This window comes from Gorilla gorilla, chromosome 14 (genome assembly GCF_029281585.2).
Source record: "Gorilla gorilla gorilla isolate KB3781 chromosome 14, NHGRI_mGorGor1-v2.1_pri, whole genome shotgun sequence".
NCBI classification, from domain to species: domain Eukaryota; kingdom Metazoa; phylum Chordata; class Mammalia; order Primates; family Hominidae; genus Gorilla; species Gorilla gorilla.
The window spans coordinates 33,046,177-33,068,051 of NC_073238.2; the positions used below are offsets into that span (position 1 = coordinate 33,046,177).

General features: G+C 38.1%; 1 pseudogene; it reads left to right on the plus strand.

Moving 5' to 3' along the window:
• Positions 1 to 223: 223 nt before the first annotated feature.
• Positions 224 to 21,875, plus strand: part of LOC129526211 (lysine-specific demethylase PHF2-like) — a 104,959-nt pseudogene continuing 83,307 nt past the window's right edge.

Genomic DNA, 21,875 nt, shown 5'->3' on the forward strand with positions numbered 1-21,875 from the left:
TCTTGCCGGACTTGGGGCCGCGCGCCCTGACTCCTCCCCCTCCCGCGGACCCGCGCACTCCCGGCGCGGCCTCTCCCCTACGCAGGCCACCGAGCACTCTGCGGCCTCCCCCTCCTTCCCCGCTCTCCTCGCGCTTCTCTGGCCCCCTAGCTGTCGCGCTCTCCTCGGCGAGCGCGCTCCCGGCCCGCGCGCTCCGGGCTCCGGTTTCTCCCGGCTCCTGTCAGTGCGGTGACTGCGCTGGGAAACATGGCGACCGAGGGAATGATCCTTACTAACCACGACCATCAAATCCGTGTCGGAGTCCTTACAGGTAACCGGGGGAGGAGGTCCGGGACCTATGAGGCTGCCGTCCCTGCATTGCCTTAGGCTTTTCGCCTGTGGTGGCCCTTCTCTGCGGCCTCGGGAGGAGGGAAGGCTGAAGAAGGGAACCGCGGGGGTGCATTTTACAACCGCTGAGAACCGCCGGAGATTGGGGGTGTTCCCGCGGGTCCCCTCCCCCAGGCCCCAGGAGCCGGGGTCGACCCCGTGGGATGTTAGGCCCCAGCGCCTTCGGAAGCAAAGTCCTGGGCCCCCGGGGACCGAGGGGCCGGTGCGGAGGGCGCTGCGGGGCTCCGCGCTGTCGGTGCAGGCGGCGGGATCCCGGCTCCGCAGTCTGAAGCATGCCGCTCTCGGCTGGCCTGGGCGCATCCTCCGCTAGTGCTCTTCAGAGAGAGGGAGGAATCCCATCTCCACCCCCTTCCTCTCCTTCCCTTCCCCCCACCTGGGCGGCCCCACGCCAATATCTGTGCTTGCCTGGACGAGACTCAGGTGTTAATCAGATGAAACTGCTCCTCCTCGGGTTGTCCCTCGCGGGCCGGGCGTCCCCTCAGCCACCCATGGGGCACCCTTCGCTTCCCTCGGGGGATGGGGGATCGGCTTGCGTCCGGACCTCGGAAAGTGTCTGCCTTCTGCCTTTCTGAGCAAAAGGCCCTCTGTCTGCCTCGTCGTTTCCTTAGCGAGGACGGGCTGCAGCCTGCTGCCGGGGGATCCAGCTTTTTACTTGAGAGGGCAGGATTCCCCTACTCGGGCTCCTCTCCCCCTCCTTTCTGGGAACCCCCACCCCGGTAGAGCGTCCCGAGGCTGGTGAGGAGCGCACTTTTCCCGGGTCGCGTTTCCCTCCCTCGCGAAAGCCGTGTGTGTTCTGCATGTCTGATTCCGTTGCGCTGAATTTGGTTAATATCCGTCACTTCGGCGATCGGCAGTTGCTGCAGGGCATGACTTCCAAGATGAACAGCAAGCGGATTTGTAGGGGTTTCTGCTGTGGTTCTCTAATTGGCAAGGTTTATGTGTAATTGAGTGGCGAGACGGGGGTTAAAGAACCATATTTGGAATCTGAGGGCTTAGTTTGGAGTGAAGGAAATCCAAGACTCAGTGATGTGATTTCGGAAAAAGAAGCAATGTGGACGGGAATCCTAGTGTTTCCCTTACTTCTTTTTTTAATTTTTTCTTTAACTGTCAAATTCTGACAGGTCGAGACGGTGCTCGAGAAGGGACTAAATTGAGTAAGACTTGCTTTTATTATTAGGTAGAAAAAAAAATGTCTGAGACTGCCGGCAGATATTGAGTGCAAAGCTTAATTTAGCTGCTGAATTTTATGAAAAGGTGATATCCAAAGCCTCCTTTTTTCTCTTTTAAGTAAAGGATTGCCTTTCCCTGGTATTCTTTCCGTATATCGATGGTGATTAATTGAATTTTCCTAATTAAAAGACCCTTGGATAGAGAAACTAGTCTAAACCAGTTGCAGAAAAGGGAACCCCCAAATCAGAAGGTGCGCTGTTCTCTTCTTTTGGTTCTGAAACTGTTTGGGTATGTGAAGATTCAGTTGTATTTCAGAATTCCTGGAGCTGACATTGCCAATTTTCGAATAATCTGATGGTGGGATGTGAAAGTGTATATCTTTTATCTACCCTCAACTTGCACTTTAAATTCTAGCCATTCTTTGACAATTAATAGAGTAGTGAGAAACCAAAATATGTCAGTTGTCTGTGGAAATAAAAAAGGCCATAGATGTTTAAAAGTTAAACCGTAGAAATATTTTTAAAATGAACATTTTCTACTTAAGCTTTCCATTAAATAATAGTTTCATTTAACGAATCAACTTACCTTTGTGAAGTGACATAGCAGATAGGTGTTGTACAGACTGCTTTGAAAGATGCAGCCCTTATCTGGTGTCCCTACAGTCTAATATGGATAACATTGATACGCAAACAAATGAAGAAACATTGTATGTAATTATTGTGCAAAACTTTTCTAAATACATTACCTATGAGTTTGGGGTTAACTGCAAAAGAAATTCCGTATTCAGATGGATTAGGAGCGAATGTGACTACCTGAAGGGAGAATTTAATACATTTACTAGGTCAAGAAGAAACTGGCAATTTTAAGGGGAGTTGAAAGTCAGCAGCCACTTTATAAATAAATATGTAGTTGATGATGAGGCTCCTGAGCGAAATAAAAATGCAATGTAAAGGCCTTGAAAAGCTGAAGTGGAATGGGTAGGTGGCATAGGTAAAATGTTAGAGAGAAGGTAACATTAACATTGACAGAGGAATTAAAGACAGTCAGGGGAAGCCATCTCATGAGAATGAGGTACAGTAGTCTAGGGGGAAAAGTCTAGGGCCAGGAACAAGGATGTAGCTGAAGGAATGAAAAGGCAGCTACAGATTTGGAATAAGTGATAATAGAGGAAAATAGGTTTTAATGATAACATGTATATTTGAAGTCAGAAGTAACTCAGGCTTTTTCTTGAAAGTTGTTGATACAGATATTGTCTACTAGGATGGAGAGGAAAGAAAACTGATTTTTCTCAAGTCTGTAACTAGTGGGTTTCATTATCAACAGCTTAATTTCTGTGGTCTTGCCTGATATACCATATGATTTGGGGGAAAGAACTTACAAAAATGAAGCTGTGCTGTACAATTTTGTGTATTCTAGAACTAAAGGTTTTGCAGTTTTACTATGTAGAATTATTCTTTACTGAACTGAAGTATTGTGATTTCATACTTAAGAAAGTTGAGTTGAACTGTGGTTTTTGTAAATTATTATTTGTGGCTCTTAAAAGGTGGAGGGTCTCTTTTAGAAAATCTCCTTGGCATGCTTCGTAATACTAATTTTAAGTATTTTATCTATATCTATTTTACAAAGATAGTGGAAAGTGTGATCTACCCACACACACATTTTACAATATGTTACTTAGTATTTTGTGAAGTCATATTGTCATTTCTAAAGTTTTTAATTGACTTTGTGACATTTTTTATTACCTGTTGAAAGATATTTGTTCTTTGAAACTTTTCATCCATTAGATGTTTTCGTTATCTTCATTTCAGTTGTGAATTTGGCAAATTTAATACATAGTCTGTTGAGACTTCTCATTAAATAAATTAATTGTATTAGGTTTATGAAAGAATAATGGTAGAAAGGGAAATATTTAGCAGAAGCATTTTTTTGCTTCATTATTTTGAATTATTAAGCACTTGAAAATGAGATTATGATAATTAATGTAACATGGATATTCTAATTATACTTTTTTTAAAATCAGGAAAATGAGAACATGTATGTATATAAAATAGGCTGTATGTGGAAACATTTTATGTTGAATATTATTGTCCATCTCTAACAACAACTTTGTTCGAAACTGTCTTATGTTGACTTGACAGAAATGAAAGTCACATGGTGTTTGGTGACCTAAGGTCTAGTTTGAAATATTTCTGTGTCTAATTAGTTGTCTACTTGTATTACTATTTATAGAAGAGACTAGAGGTAATATGGTAATGAGTAACATGAAGCAAATAAACAAGTATCTGCTACTTGAAAATTAGAAACAAGATGTGGTGCAGATGTAGAATTTTTTTCTAACAGCTTTAGTAGTGATTATACTTGAAGTCAATCTTACCAGTTACATAGCAGGCTCACTATATCTGGAATATGTCACTCTTCACATACTTTTTTCTATTTTGAAAGAAGCTGTTTATCAAAGCAGCATACTAGTTTTACCTGTAAAAGCTCTACAGAAACATTACTAGGAAAATAATGACTACATGTATGTATAGAATGTAGAATCATATAGATTATTCCATTGGCTACTTAATATCATATTAGTTCGCTACAGCTAATGTTTGATACCAGGGTACTTAGCTGAAGATGATAATCCATTACCTAAATTGCCACTAATAGGGGCATGAATGAGAAAAAGGTACAAATTTTTGGGAAAGGGCATTTTTAAAAATCATATTTTTGCTGTAGTAATATACATTTTAATTGCACTAACCTGTTGATTTGAAATCAGTAAGAGATATTGGAACAAATATAAGACTAGGTACTAGAGATTAGTTAAAAGACTAATTGTAAATGAGAACATCAAAATATTACAGTAACATGTAGGGAGTATTTCAGTTATTCATAAATGAAGGCATTCAAAGTATTAAAAAAATAAGCTTGAGCCAAGCAGATGCTACCCTTATAACTCTGCAATTGTTTAAGCATTTACTTTTTTACATTCTTGAAACCTGTTCTGGTATATTATGTGTCAATATTATTTTTTGAAAAGCCCATTTATTGATAAGGATATATACATATTATATCTGTTTTGAGAATAGATGTCATTAAGTAGGCAAATTACTATTAAATCCTACTAAGTGGAACTGTATGTTCTGCCTAACTTAGCTGTTTTTTTAATATGTGTTTTTTATATTGATCTATATGACTTGAAAGGAATCCTATTTCTTGAAATAGATTGTTATTTTGTGAATTTTTTGTTGAAAGCAATGTATTAGAGAATTAAATGTTTAGGCAAAGTAGGAAAATGTTAAATTAATTTCTAATGAATATACTTAGTACTATTATCATTGGTCAAAGACTTGAAAAAGTATTAGTTGCTATACAATAAGAATTTTAACTATATTAAAAACACATGTGACAATTTGACTTCAAAGTGAATATACTTAATACTATCATCACTGGCCAAGGACTTGAAAAAGTATTAGTTGCTATACAATAAGAGTTTTAAATACATTAAAAACACATATGACTATTTGACTTCAAGTAGGCATATAGTGGAAAGTCAATAGTATGTTTTTAGGGAGGAAGTGACGAATAAGAGTCTATTTTTAATCTTGCTAGTGATCGATTCCTGGCTAAGTTGAACAGGGTGTTTTTAAAAACGATCAGTAAAATAGATAAAATCTATTACTCTGTTTCTGTAAATAGGATTGAAGAATAATGAAGCATATTTGGAATTTGAAAGGTATTAAAAAAAGATCCTGAAAAAGAAAGTAGTGAAACCACAAAGGATTTCTTCCTTCACATCTGGGCAGAGAAGATTAATACCAAGGAAGAAGAAAAGATTGTTTAACCTACTTAAAAGTAATTGGGACTGTAGTCAATATGAATGGCATCTAATCTCACTTTCATTAAAAAGTTTTTTTGAGTGAACTCTCAAAAAGGAAATGTTTAATGAAGTATTGCTAGGTAGAAGTTCTATCCAGGTTCTTTAATGAATTTATAAACTAAATTGTTTTTAATAAATTAATTTTAACTAAGTAGAGCTTCTTGAAAATTTTGTGTTTAAACAACCCCAACAATTTTAGCAGTAGCTTTGTCAGTATTTATACATTTCGAAAGAGTGTAATTAAATTTACCATGCTTTAAAAAGAATTCTTAATTTGAAAAATAAAGCAGCAAGGAAATGAAATATGATGAAGGAATTGTCACCATAATTTGGGGCATTTTTCTCAAACTGGAGTACATGACATTGTGTCAAGGGATACCTATAAGGCTTAGAATCTAAGCCATAGGAACAAACATAATAATTTTTTAAGTACCAATTTTACTTGATGGTATTAATTTAAATAACTTTAATAATAAGATAAGCATGAGTAAATTAGGCACAAAATATAGAATTCACATGAGGCTTTAAGATGAAATTAGAAACTTCAAAGAAATTTCAGGTGAGCCCATTATATTTCAAGTGAGCTCCAGATCTCGTCATTCTTCTGTGTTATTGACACTTCATGGCAAAAAATTTAAGGAGCACTGGATCATAGAAAGAACACTGTAAGAACTATGTTCTCATACTATTCTGGCTAGTAAAGTTTTGTAACCTTCAGTATATTATGTAACCCTCTCTCAGCTTTTCTTACCACTAAAATGAAGAAATCACTAAGATCACTTCCAGGCTGTCATGGCAGTATATGTTTCTATCTTTTAGCATTCTGACCAGCAGGAAAGAGAAATATAGGATATTAGACCTAGTTAATTTTTTTCTGTCTTTATAATGGGAATGCTTATAGGGGAGGGTAGGTTATACATAAAAATGCAAGAGAATAAGAAATAGAATAATGATCAAAGAAGGAAAATATTTAGATTTTTTATTTAGAAATTTTTGTGACATTAATCTTTCTGTTATTAGCAATCTTACACTTAGGTTTCAGACACAGCTCAGGACTGACTTTGTCAATAAAATATTTCCTAGGAATTATTCTCTTCAATGATGTCTTTCTTTGTTTTCCTTACAACGTTTATAAATGTTGTCTATACCCTGTAATGTATATGTGGGAGGCTGCATGGTATAGCTTAAAAAGGATAGAACTTTGGAGTCAGATAGACTTGGACTTCAGACCCTCATTTGCCCTTTATTTTGGGAAGTCATTTCACCTCTCTGAATTTCAGTTTTCTTCTCCAAAATGAAGATGGCAATATCTACTTTACAAAATTTTCAGAACTAATAGAGGTAACGCATATGAAAATGCCTAGCATTTTCAGATGAGATACTCAGTTATTTTTGGTTCCTTCCTCTTTGTATGTTGCTTTGGGAGCAACTTCCCACAGTTTCGTGTATACATGTCTTATTCAAAGTAGATTTTAAAGTTCTTGAGATATATGGTTATGTTCTTTACTTCTTTTGTGCCCTTTTGTCATAGCGTCTGTTAATGAAGTAATTGGATAGAAGGTGTTTAATAAAAAAATTGGGTGGTGTAAAATTTATATAGTACCTTAAGAAACATTTAGGTAAACCAGAACTTGGCTATTATTACTAAAAGGATAGTTTAGGGTAGATGGAGTGAAGTTGATTAGTTTTTAAAAGGTATGTTTTTCTGGTAATAGGATGATATTTATAATGATGTGTGTTTGAGATGTTTTATAGCATTCAATTTTGTGTATTGTTTTAGTTGGGTATCGTTTGTGTGAGATAATTTTAGACTAATGAAATTTGATATCTTAAAAACTAAAAATTTGAAATTATAGGTAAAATTCTGAAAATGCTGTTAATGTTGATTCTGGTGATCAAAATAACACTGTTAGGAGTCAAAAGTTATGCCTCTTCTCCCACCTTCAAGATAAGCACATTTTACCACAGTTTCCTTACCTTTAAATGGGGGTAAGTGTGTTTACCTTGATGGGTTAATGTGAGAAATGAAATAATGCATTCAGTATTCAACACCTACTATGTACCAAGGCCCTGTGCTAAGTGAGGGATACAATAGTGATTAAGACAGTTCAATCTTTCTTGTCTTGAAGCATATATTCTAGCACTACTGTGAAAACATTATTCAGTCAAGTTGAATATTGACACATTCATGCTTCATTTATGTTTCATTTCAAGGAATAAGGTACTTTTATATTTTATTTTTTAAGTAGATAACAAGTACAAGCACCAAAACTGTTTTTATGTCAAGCCATTTTTTTGATACACATTTTTTTTTTTTTTGAGACGGACTCACTCTGTCACCCAGGCTGGAATGCAGTGGTGCGATCTCAGCTTGCTGCAACCTCTGCCTCCCGGATTCAAGTGATTCTCCTGCCTCAGCCTCCCGAGTAGCTGGGATTACAGGCGCCTGCCACCATGCCCGGCTAATTTTTTTTTTTTTTTTTTTTGTATTTTTAGTAGAGACAGAGTTTTACCATGTTGGCCAGGCTGGGTTTGAACTCCTGACCTCAAGTGATCTACCTGCCTTAGCCTCCCAAAGTGCTGGGATTACAGATGTGAGCCACCGTGCCTGGCCAGCAATTATATTTCTACATTCTATTCTGAATATCTGTTACTGTGACATGATAGTATGTTTCCATAACGTATATGCTTTTCAGGTTTTATCCACTTGCCCTTCCTCTTCCTGCCCTGCCCTTCTAATCTACTGTATCCTTGGGAACCACATAAACTTGCTAAGAATTATTTGTGATATTACATCCAGTTAGATTTGAAGTGAGGGTCTAAAGGCACATATTTTCACTTTTGGGTTCAGGGCATCAGAAAATGAGTGGGTATTACTATAATAAATAGCTTTATTTCTTTGTATAGTACTTCACGATTTCAGGATCATGGCTAAATGTGTCTGCCTGATGTTGTAAATGTTAATAAAAATCCACTCTATGAGTGAAAGAGATTAAGTGCAATTTGAATGCTAAGTAAAAATGAAATGTTTCTTTTAATTATTTCTTGTTCTTTTAAAAAACACATTAATGTGCACTTGAAATTAATAATCTTTAAAGTCTAATTAATGGTTAAGAACTGTTGGATATCTTATAAATAAGAAACTGAGCCAGGCACAGGGGCTCACGCCTGTAATCCCAGCACTTTGGGAGGCCGAGGCGGGCAGATCACGAAGTCAGGAGATTGAGACCATCCTGGCCAACATGGTGAAACCCCACCTCTACTAAAAATACGAAAATTAGGCAGGCATGGTGGTGTGTGCCTGTAATCCCAGCTACTCGGGAGGCGGAGGCAGGAGAATCACTTGAACCCCTGAGGCAGAGATTGTAGTGAGCCAAGACTGTGCCACTGCACCCCAGCCTGGCCACACAGTGAGACTCCATCTCAAAAAAAAAAAAAAAAAGAAGAAGAAACTGAATAGAGTAAAAATACTATTTTCAGACGTAAAAAGATGAAGGAACATTTACACTGTGGTGCCCCCCTCTTCACTTTCACCTAAGAGTCTATACAGAACATTTTGATTATAGTCTAAACTTTAAAAATTATGCTTTCATAAAATTAACATCCACATTGTAGAAGTTACGTTTGAATTAAACTGCAAGTGGGCACTACCCAAAGCAATCTACAGATTCAATGCAGTCCTATCAATGACATTCTATACCAATCACATTCTTCACAGAAATAGGAAAAAAAAAGTTAAAATTTGTATGGAACCATAAAGGACCTGGAATAGCCAAAGCACTCCTGAACAAAAAGGACAAAGCTGGAGACATCATACTATCAGACTTTAAAATATACTACAAAGTGATAGTAACCAAAACAGCATGGTACTGGTGTAAAAACAGACACATAGACCAAAGGAACAGAATCAAAAACCCAGAAATTAATCCTCATATCTACAGCCAACTGAGTTTTGAGAAAGGTCCCAGGAACACTTGCTGATGAAAGGACAGTATCTTCAAGAAATGTTTCTGGGAAAAAGGATATCCATATGCAGAAGAATGAAACTAGAGCCCCACCTCTTATTCTGTACAAAAATTAACTCAAAATGAATCAAAGACCTACATGTAAAACAGGAAACTATGGAACTGCTAGAAGAAAACATAGGGGAAATGTTTCAGGACATTGGTCTGGGAAAAAAATTTATAAATAAGACCTCAAAAGCACAGGCAAAAAAAGCAAAAATAAACAAGTGGATTATAGCAAACTAAAAAGCTTTTATACAGCAAAGGAAATAACCAACAGAATGAAAGGCAGCCTATAGAATGGGAGAAAATATTTGCAAACTGTTCATCTGACAGGGGATTAATATCTAGGATATACAAGAAACTCAAACATCTTAACAGCCAAATAAATAAATAAATAAATAACCCAGAAAACAACAAAACAAAAAAAACCCTGCAAAAATGCAATCTGATTAAAAAAAGATGGGATATTTCTCAAAAGAAGACACACAAATGGCCAAAAAATATATTAAACAATGTTCAGCATCATTAATCATCAGGAAAGTGCAAATCAAAACCACAGTGAGGTATTCTCTTACCCCAGTTAGGATCACTGTTATCAAAAAGACAAAGAATGACAAATGCTGCCAAGGATGTAGAGAAAAGGGACCTCTTATATACTGTTGATAGGAATGTAAACAAGTACAGCCACTATGGAGAACGGTATAGAGGTTCTTTAAAGGACTGCAGATAGAACTACCATATGATCCATCAATTTCACCACTCGGCACTTACCCAAAGAAAAGGAAATCAGTATACGGAAGAGACATGTGTACCATATTTACTGCAGCACTATTCACAATAGCTAAGATATAGACTCAATCTAGGTGTCCAACAGCAGATGAATGGACAAAGAAATTATGGTATATATGCATAATGGAGTACTGTTCAGCCATAAAGAATGAAATCCTATCATTCATGGCAACATGGATGGAACTGAAGGACATTATATTAAGTGAAATAAGCCAGGAATGGAAAGTTAAACACTGCATGTCCTCACTATTATGTGGAAACTAAAAAAAGTTGGTTTCATAGAAGTAAAGTAGAACAGAGGATACTAGAGACTGGGAAGAGTCGGGGGAAGGGGATACAGGGAGAAATGTGTTATAGGATACAAAATTACAGCTAGATTGGAGAAATAAATTCTAGTCTTCTGTAGCATTGTAGGGTGACTATAGTTAACAGTAATATATAGTTTCAAATAGCTAGAAGGAGGATATTGAATGTTCTCAACACAAAGAAATGATAAATGTTCAAGATGATGGATATATTAATTATCTAATCTGATCACCATACATTATATGTATTGAGACATCACTATGTATCTCATAAGTATGTATAATTATTGTATGTCAATGTAAAATATAAAAGAAAATTTAAAAAATTGCAAATAAGAAAGCTCCTGAATTCTTACGTCATTCTTTTAATTAGTTAAATTTATTAAAGTATATTTATGTGTTATAAAGAATGTAATAATACAGAAAGGTAAAATGCGAAATTAAGCCTCATCACATTACTTCTCTAGTTTCTCTCTAGTGTTAACCACTTAAAAAATCTTTTTGTTTATTCTTTTGTATACAGTCATATATTTGATATATTTGAATATGTGTATGTGTATCATACAATACATCAGAGCTTGCAAATTGATGGACCACTGGCCCTAATTGACCAGTGTTTCATTAGTCCCCTACTGTATTTTAGAAAAAGTATTTGTTTCTAACACTTAAAAAAAGATATTTCATATAAAATCCATATTTTTTTTGCTTCTTAAGATTCAGCAACACACAACATGTTTCTCACATAATAGTTGTTTAGAGTTACTGTCCGCATAAGATAGGACATGCGTTCTTCAGTTTCCCACAGTTTCTGTTTAATACGTGTTGGCTGCCTGACCTTGATAGGCATTTGAGATTGTGATTCTTGCTCATACATAGTATTTCGCACTTTCTTCCTTCACTCCCTAACTCTGTAGCATATTTTGGACATCTTTTCATATTAGTGAAAATAATAGTGGTTAACTTTATTGAGAGCCTATGAAGTGTAAAATACCTTCTAGAGCCTGTTACAGAGCCTATTCATTTAATCCTCGTAATAATATGTTAGTGTTATCACCATTTTACAGCTGAAGAAATTGTCGCAGAGAGAGATTAAGTAACTTGCTCAAGTTAGTGCAGTAAACGAACAGGCTGCAAATTGAATCTATGTAATCTGTCCGTAGAGTGTAAGCTCTTAACTACTACATGATACTCCTCTTTGGCATGTCAGAATTATTTCATAGAGATCTTTAATGGGTCTTTCACTTTAATGGGTCTTACTGCATTGTAGGTTATGCTATATTTAATTAGTCCCTAATTGATGGACATCGAGGTTTCTGATTTTTCACTGAGACAGATGTTGTAGATAATAATATTATACATTTATCATTACAAGTTTATAAGTTTTTTATAATGTAAGATTACCATCTGTAGAATTTTGGGGTCAAGGGTATATGAACTTAAAAATTTTAATAGATAATTTACTTTCCAATAAGGATGTATTAATTAATATTCCCACCTTCATTGGGTATTAGCTTTTTAGCTTTACAAGTTCTTTTGAATATACCTCTTGAGTTACACAGGATCCTTTTATTAGGATTCTTTATTGCAAATGAGAGTTACTGAGATCAAAATTAGCTTAAGTGAAGGGGGAAACTTACATAGCCATAGATTACAGAGGAGGAGCTGACTTAAGGGACTCAAATAATGTGATCGGGAAGAAATGTAATCATGGACTCTTACTCTCCATTTCAGTGCTCTGTTTTCTGAGTATGTTGCAGGCTGACTTTCTTCTTATAGTCAGAATTGTGAGGTTATAGAGGAGGGGTAGATTGAGAAGTTATAGTAATAGTTTCATGTTTCCCCTTCCCAATTAGTGAGTCCAGAGGAAATATTTTCTTTTTTTTTTTAACTTTTATTTTAGTTTCAAGGGTACATGTGCAGGTTTGTTATATAGGTAAACTCATGTCAGAGGGGTTGTTTTACAGATTATTTCATCACCTAGCTACTAAGCCTGGTACCCAATAGTTATTTTTCCTGCTTATCCCTCTTCCCACCCCCTACCCTCAAGCAGGCCCCAGTGTCTGTCGTTCCCTTCTTTGTGTCCATGAGTTCTTTTAGCCCCCACTTGTAAGTGAGAACATCTGGTATTTGGTTTTCTGTTCCTACATTAGTTTGCTGAGGATTATGACCTCCAGCTCCATCCATGTTCCCACAAAAGACATGATCTCATTTTTTTTATGGCTGCATAGTATTCCATGATGTATGTATACAAACCACATTTTCTTTATCCAGTTTGCCATTGGTGGGCATTTAGGTTGATTCCATGTCTTTGCTATTATGAATAGTGCTACAGTAAACATTCATGTGTATGTGTCTTTATGGTAGAGTGATTTCTATTTCTCTGGGTATATACCCAGTAATGGAATTGCTGGGTTAAATGGTGGTCAGAGGAAATTTTTTTTTTTCTCGTGACATTTGTATATAAACTTCCAGGATGCTCACCTGGCACGACTCACATGTCAATTTTGGAGCCCGTCATTGTAACCAGGAGGTTGAGGCTTGATTGGCCAGGTCTGTATCACATGTCCATCCTCGGGAGTGGGGATACTAAATAGGTAACCTCACCAGGATCACATAGAGAGGGTATCTTAGTGTGGGCTGCTGTAACAAAATACTTAGACTGGGTAATTTATAAATAACAGAAATTTATTTCTTACAGTTCTGGAGGCCGGGAAGTCAAAGATCAAGGCACTAGCAGATCTGGTCTGGTGAGGGCCTGTTCCTCAGGGACAGTGCCTTCTTAACTGTGGCTTTCTAGCTATGTCCACATATGTTGGAAGGGCAAGAGGGCTCCCTCAAGCCTCTTTTATGAGGGCACTAATCCCATTTATGAGGGTGGACCCCTTGTGACCTAATCTCCTCCAAAGGTTCTACTTCTTTAAGACCATCACAGGGTGGGTTGGGATAGGGGGTCTGGTTTCAGCATTTTGGAGGGGGACACACACATTCAGACCACAGCAGAGGGAACAAGGGAAGTCTTTAAAAGGAGAGGAGTTTCTGTCACTAAAAGGGGAAAAGTGTGCTGAGCAAGCAGACAACTTTTTTTTTAGAGGTTCCCTGAAGTCTTGATGCCTTTTTGCTTCATTCTTTTTTTCCCTGAGAATGTAGTTCATTATATCAGTCACTGTTTCTTCTTTCTCCTGCTTCTGCCATGAAGATGCTCCTCTGGCAGATAGTTTCAAATTGGAATTGGAATAAGTTAGGGTGTGGCAATCAATGGCTTAAACCCAGGCCCCTGTGATGTGAAGGGTGGTTAATTTGTATATCAGGAGAACTCATAATGATTGACCACCACTTTTTCATACTCTATATAAAAGAGTGGTTCTCTAAAGACATTTTAGAATAGTAATACACACATAATTGAAATATTTTACCCATTTTTTAAAGAGCCCTTTATGTTGCTTTATTTTGAATTTATGATCAACTATGGGTCTTGGTGTTTTTTTCTACAAATGGTGCCTCCCAGTGTTTTCCTAAATTTTGTTCTAGCAACACTTGTCCGGGAGATGTTATAGTATGTATTATATGAAAATGCTTTTACGTGATCAAATAAATGTGGAAAGTGCCACATAATGTATCCCTCCATTTGGAGATTCACAGTATATGAAGGCATATTAAAGATGTGGGTAATAATTGTGGAACCTCTTTTTTTTTTTAAATTTTATTTATTTATTTTTATTTTTTAACTCTTTTTACTTTTTTATTTTTTACATTGTAGAAGTTATCATTATAAACTTTTTCAATCCAAGGGTTTATAACAGTATTTTTTTTTCATTTTCTTTTTTTTTTGTATTTATTTATTTATTTTTTTATTGATCATTCTTGGGTGTTTCTCGCAGAGGGGGATTTGGCAGGGTCATAGGACAATAGTAGAGGGAATGTCAGCAGATAAACAAGTGAACAAAGGTCTCTGGTTTTCCTAGGCAGAGGACCCTGCGGCCTTCCGCAGTGTTTGTGTCCCTGGGTACTTAAGATCAGGGAGTGGTGATGACTCTTAACGAGCATGCTGCCTTCAAGCATCTGTTTAACAAAAGCACATCTTGCACCGCCCTTAATCCATTTAACCCTGAGTGGACACAGCACATGTTTCAGAGACCACAGGGTTGGGGGTAAGGTCACAGATCAACAGGATCCCAAGGCAGAAGAATTTTTCTTAGTACAGAACAAAATGAAAAGTCTCCCATGTCTACTTCTCTCTACACAGACACGGCAACCATCTGATTTCTCAATCTTTTCCCCACCTTTCCCGCCTTTCTATTCCACAAAACCGCCATTGTCATCATGGCCCGTTCTCAATGAGCTGTTGGGTACACCTCCCAGACGGGGTCGTGGCTGGTCAGAGGGGCTCCTCACTTCCCAGTAGGGGCGGCCGGGCAGAAGCGCCCCTCACCTCCAGGATGGGGCGGCTGGTCGGGCGGGGGGCTGACCCCCCCACCTCCCTCCCGGACGGGGCGGCTGGCCTGGCGGGGGCTGACCCCCACCTCCCTCCCGGACGGGGTGGCTGCCGGGCGGAGACGCTCCTCACTTCCCAGACGGGGTGGCTGCCGGACGGAGGGGCTCCTCACTTCTCAGATGGGGCGGCTGCCAGGCAGAGGGTCTCCTCACTTCTCAGATGGGGCGGCCGGGCAGAGACGCTCCTCACCTCCCAGACAGGGTCGCGGCTGGGCAGAGGCGCTCCTCACATCCCAGACGGGGCAGCGGGGCAGAGGCGCTCCCCACATCCTAGATGGGATGGCGGCGGGGAAGAGGCGCTCCTCACTTCCTAGATGGGATGGCGGCCGGGCAGAGACGCTCCTCACTTTCCAGACTGGGCAGCCAGGCAGAGGGGCTCCTCACATCCCAGACGATGGGCGGCCAGGCAGAGACGCTCCTCACTTCCCAGACGGGGTGGCGGCCGGGCAGAGGCTGCAATCTCGGCTCTTTGGGAGGCCAAGGCAGGCGGCTGGGAGGTGGTTGTAGCGAGAGGAGATCACGCCACTGCACTCCAGCCTGGGCACCATTGAGCACTGAGCGAACGAGACTCCGTCTGCAATCCCGGCACCTCGGGAGGCCAAGGCTGGTGGATCACTCGCGGTTAGGAGCTGGAGACCAGCCCGGCCAACACAGCGAAACCCCGTCTCCACCAAAAAAATACGAAAACCAGTCAGGCGTGGCGGCGTGTGCCTGCAAATGCAGGCACTCGGCAGGCTGAGGCAGGAGAATCAGGCAGGGAGGTTGCAGTGAGCCGAGATGGCAGCAGTACCGTCCAGCTTTGGCTCCGCATCAGAGGGAGACCGTGGAAAGAGAGGGAGAGGGAGAGGAGGGAGAGGGAGACCTCTTAACCTGTATTTAGTCTAGTGCTTCCAAATTTATTTGAAAATTAAGCACTTTTTCAAGATACACCTGAGTTCTGTTCAACACCTTTTTAGGAGATGGTGGTCTTTCCCCTGCAGATGATCTCTTGAAAATCTGTGTATGATTTTTATATGTGTTCTTTTACTTTTTTTTGCTGTAGAAATAGTGGTTTTTCTACAATAATCTTTATTGTGAAAATTAATTATTTTACCCTGGATTTACCTTTAAAATATATAATTTTTTTTCTAATCACCACCTCTTTTTTTGTTTGTCCTTTTTTTTTCCTGTTAAAATGTTGACTGAATATATTCTTATTTGATTCTGAAAATCTATGATAGCAAAGACTAGAAACTGACCAGTCTTGGTTCTGTTACCACTATGTGGGGAAAGAACACTGGATGAAATTCTATTTTGGATTTTTTCAGTGGGAGTTTAGTATCATTATTTGTAAAATGGAAAGTTGAGTAGATGATCTCTAAAATCCCCTTCAGCTCTAAAATTTTATTAATCCTAAATCTGAGGAACATGCCTCATGTTTACCATCCCATCATTGCTGAAATCTATTAGTGACGGCAAAATTATTGATCTAAAGTGTTTTCCTTCAAACAGGAAAAATTACTAGAAAAAGACACAGACATTCATAACAAGTGTAAATGAAAATAAATGTCTGTTACTTCCACTGCACAATATGTGCAATTTTATTTCATTCAATATCATGTGCTACAGAGGTTCAAATTGCTAAATATATAGACCTTAGAAAAAATTATATGAACTTAAGTGTAATGACAGATTCCCACAATCAAGCTTAGAAGAATAATAGTGATTTAGGGGTATTTGAAGTATTACTTTTTCTTTTTAAATTTAAAATGTATTGCTACACTAGAGATCTGGAAAACAAAAAATTAGCACTCCCTCCAAAATAGTTATTATTTTGCTATTGTAAATTTAAAATAAAGCTGTTGTAAAATAAGACATAATACCTTTGATGAACAATATTATGTTTTAGGTTCACACAGATATTCAGAATAGTAGGTGGGCTCTGGATTAGACCACCTGGGTTTATACCTAAGTGAAGTTTTTAGAGTTACTTCTCTAAGCTTTAGTTTTTTTCATCTGTAAAATGGAAAATAATACTAATATGCCTGCCTTAGAGGGTTGTTGTGGTAAGTGAGATAATGAAGTAAACCTTTAATGAGTGTGCCCACATATTAAATATTCATGAAATGTTTGTTGTGTATTATAATACATTTGAATATAATTACCTTAATAAACAGGGCAACAGAAGCAACCTGTACAACTTTTGGGTATCTGACCTCAATCTTGGTGTATCCCCATGCCCTTTCCCCACTATTTTATCTTATTTTAGCAACATCATTAAGGTTCAGTACTGAGCTGGGGTTCTGCTTGATCTAAATTCTTGTTTTCCAGCTTAAGTTTTGGGCAGTTAGAGTTAGAAGATGCTATTTGTAGTGTAGTAACTAACAGCAAGAATTTGAGATTTTTGAGATATAGGTTTAAAGTAAAGTATGTATGGAAAACTGCCTCTGATAGTCTCTAAGGCTTGTTAAGACCTGTGGAGAAAATTCACATACATATATGTGGGTACTATGGTTATGGAATACTAAGTGTTCTAGTTAAAAAGTTAAAGTACCCTAGTTAAAAAGGTGTTTTTAAAGTTTGAAATATTGTGCAACTGGGGCAGTAATGCAGGGTGGTAAAGTGATAGTAAAATAAAATATTTATATACATGATTGTTGATTTGTAGTAGAGGAACTTGAAATTGGTAGATGAGGACCTTATATGTTTGAGGTTAAATAAACAATGATTTGGGGCATAAGGGAAATAAATATTATGTATAAAAGGGAAAAGATACTTTTAGAACTATCAGATGCTAAAAGAGAATCTATCAAATGTAGAGCATTGCCAAAGATAAGTTTTGGTAGAAAAGTTTGGGAATCATTAATTTAGTTTTTTTAAAAATTATTATTATACTTTAGGTTCTGGGGTACCTGTGCAGAACATGCAGGTTTGTTACATAGGTATACACGTGCCATGGTGGTTTGCTGTACCCATCAACCTGTCATCTACATTAGGTATTTCTCCTAATGCTATCCCTCCCGCAGCCCCCCACACCCCGACAGGCCCCAGTATATGATGTTCCCCTCCTTGTGTCCATGTGTTCTCATTCTTCAACTCCCACTTATGAGTGAGAACATGTGGTGTTTGGTTTTCTGTTCTTGTGTTAGTTTGCTGAGAATGATGGTTTCCAGCTTCATCTGTGTCCCTGCAAAGGACATGAACTCATCCTTTTTTTATGGCTGCATCGTATTCTACCGTGTATATGTGCCAACTTCTCTTTATCCAGTCTATCGTTGATGGGCATTTGGGTTGGTTCCAAGTCTTTGCTATTGTGAACAGTGCCGCAGTAAACATACCTGTGCATGTGTCTTTACAGTAGAATGATTTATAATCCTTTGGGTGTATACTCAGTAATAGGATTGCTGGGTCACATGGTATTTCTGGTTCTAGATCCTTGAGGAATCACCACAGTGTCTTCCCCAATGATTGAACTAATTTACACTCCCAAGAGTGTAAAAGCGTTCCTATTTCTCTACATCCTCTCCAGCATCTGTTGTTTCCTGACTTTAATGATCACCATTCTAACTGGCGTGAGATGGTATCACATTGTGGTTTTGATTTGCATTTCTGTAATGACCAGTGATGATGAGCTTTTTTTCATATGTGTGTTGGCTGCATAAATGTCTTCTTTTGAGAAGTGTCTGTTCATATCCTTCACCCACTTTTTGATGGGGTTGTTTTTTTCTTGTAAATTTGTTTAAGTTCTGTGTAGATTCTGGATATTAGCCCTTTTCAGATGGATAGATTGCAAAAATTTTCTCCCATTCTGTAGGTTGCCTGTTCACTCTGGTGGTAGTTTCTTTTGCTGTGCGGATGCTCTTTAGTTTAATTAGATCCCATTTGTCAATTTTGGCTTTTGTTGCCATTGCTTTTGGTGTTTTAGACATGAAGTCTTTGCCCATGCCTATGTCCTGAATGGTATTGCCTAGGTTTTCTTCTAGGGTTTTTATGGTTTTAGGTCTTACATTTAAGTATTTAATCTGTCTTGAGTTAATTTTTGTGTAAGGTGTAAGGAAGGGGTCCAGTTTCACTTTTATGCATATGGCTAGCCAGTTTTACGAACACCATTTATTAAATCCTTTCCCCATTTCTTGTTTTTGTCAGGTTTGTCAAAAATAAAATGGTTGTAGATGTGTGATGTTATTTCTGAGGCCTCTGTTCTGTTCCATCGGTTTATATATCTGTTTTGGTACCAGTACCATGGTGTTTTGGTTACTGTAGCCTTGTAGTGTAGTTTGAAGTCAGGTAGCATGATGCCTCCAGCTTTGTTCTTTTTGCTTAGGATTGTCTTGGCTATGTGGGCTCTTTTTGGTTCCATATGAATTTAAAGTAGTTTTTTTTTTTTTTTAATTCTGTAAAGAAAGTCAATGGTAGCTTGATGGGGATAGCATTGAATCTATAAATTACTTTGGGCAGCATGGCTCACAATACTGATTCTCCCTATCCATTAGCATGGAATGTTTTTCCATTTCATTGTGTCCTCTCTTATTTCCTTGATCAGTGGTTTGCAGTTCTCCTTAAAGAGGTCCTTCACATCCGTTGTAAGTTGTATTCCTAGGTATTTTATTCTCTTTGTATCAGTTGTGAATGGGAGTTCACTCATGATTTGGTTGTTTGTCTGTTAATGGTGTATAGGAATGTTTGTGATTTTTGCACATTGATTTTGTATCCTGAGAGTTTGCTGAAGTTGCTTATCAGCTTAAGGAGATTTTGGGCTGAGACGATGGGGTTTTCTAAATATACAATCATGTTATCTGCAAACAGAGACAATTTGACTTCCTCTTCCTATTTGAATACACTATTGCTTTCTCTTGCCTGATTGTCCTGGCCAGAACTTTCAATACTATGTTGAATAGGAGTGTGAGAGAGGGCATCCTTGTCTTGTGCTGGTTTTCAAAGGGAATGCTTCTGGTTTTTGCCCATTCAGTATGATGTTGGCTGTGGGTTTGTCATAAATAGCTCTTATTATTTTGAGATACATTCCATCAATACCTAGTTTATTAGTTTTTAGCATGAAGGGGTGTTGAATTTTGTCAAAGGCCTTTTCTGCATCTACTGAGATAATCATGTGGTTTTTGTCATTGCTTCGGTTTTGTGGTAGATTACATTTATTGATTTGTATATGTTGAACCAGCATTGCATCCCAGGGATGAAGCTGACTTGATCGTGGTGGAAAAGCTTTCTGATGTGCTATTGGATTCGGTTTGCCAATATTTTATCGAGGATTTTTGCACTGATGTTCATCAGGGATATTGGCCTGAAATTTTCTTTTTTTGTTGTGTCTCTGCCAGGTTTTGGTATCAGGATGATACTGTCCTCATAAAATGAGTTAGGGAGGATTCCCTCTTTTTCTATTGTTTGCAGTAGTTCCAAAAGGAATGGTACCAGCTCCTCTTTATACTTCTGGTAGAATTCAGCTGTGAATCCTTCTGGTCCTGGACTTTTTTTGGTTAGTAGGCTATTACTGCCTCAATTTCAGAACTTGTTACTGGTCTATTCAGGAATTCCACTTCTTTCTGGTTTAGACTTGGGAAAGTGTATGTGTCCAGGAATTTATTAGTTTCTTCTAGATTTTCTACTTTATTTGCATAGAGGTGTTTATAGTATTCTCTGATGGTAGTTTGTATTTCTGTGGGATCAGTGGTGATATCCCCTTTATCCCCTATTTGATGCTTCTCTCTTGTTTATTAGTCTGGCTAGTGTTTTATCTATTTTGTTGATCTTTTCAAAAAAAAAAAAAACAGCTCCTGGATTCATTAATTTTTTTGAGGAGATTTTCATGTCTGTATCTCCTTCAGTTCTGCTCTGACCTTAGTTATTTCGTGTCTTCTGCTAGCTTTTAAAATTGTTTGCTCTTTCTTCTCTAGTTCTTTTAATTGTGATGTTAGGGTATCGATTTTATATCTTTCCTGCTTTCTCTTGTGGGCCTTTAGTGCTATAAATTTTGCTCTAAACAATGCTTTAGCTGTGTCCCAGAGATTCTGGTACGTTGTGTCTTTGTTCTCATTGGTTTCAAGGAACTTATTTATTTCTGCCTTAATTTCATTATTTACCCAGTAGTCATTCAGGGGCAGGTTGTTCAGTTTCCATGTAGTTGTGTGGTTTTGAGTGAGTTTCTTAATCCTGAGTTCTAATTTGATTGCACTGTGGTCTGAAGACTGTTTGTTATGATTTCCATTCTTTTGCATTTACTGAGGAGTGTTTTACTTCCAATTATATGGTCAATTTTAGAGTAAGTGTAATGTGGTCCTGAGAAGAATGTATATTCTGTTGGTTTGGGGTGGAGAGTTCTGAAGATGTCTATTAGGTCTGCTTGGTCCAGAGCTGAGTTCAAGTCCTGAATAACTTTGTTAATTTTCTGTCTCGTTGATCTGTCTAATATTGACAGTGGGGTGTTAAAGTCTCCCACTATTATTGTGTGGGAGTCTAAGTCTCTGTAGGTCTCTATGAACTTGCATTATGAATCTGGGTGCTCCAGTATTGGGTGCATATATATTTAGGATAGTTAGCTCTTCTTTTGCATTGATCCCTTTACCATTATGTAATGTCCTTCTTTGTCTCTTTTGATCTTTGTTGGCTTAAAGTCTGTTTTATCAGAAACTAGGATTGCCACTTCTGCTTTTTTTGCTTTCCATTTGCTGTGTAAATATTCCTTCATCCCTTTATTTTTAGCCTGTGTGTGTCTTTGCATGTGAGATGGGTCTCCTGAATACAGCACACCAATGGGTCTTGACTCTTTATCCAATGTGGCAGTCTGTGTCTTTTAATTGGGGCATTTAGCCCATTTACCTTTAAGGTAAATATTGTTATGTGTGAATCTGATCCTGTCATTATGAT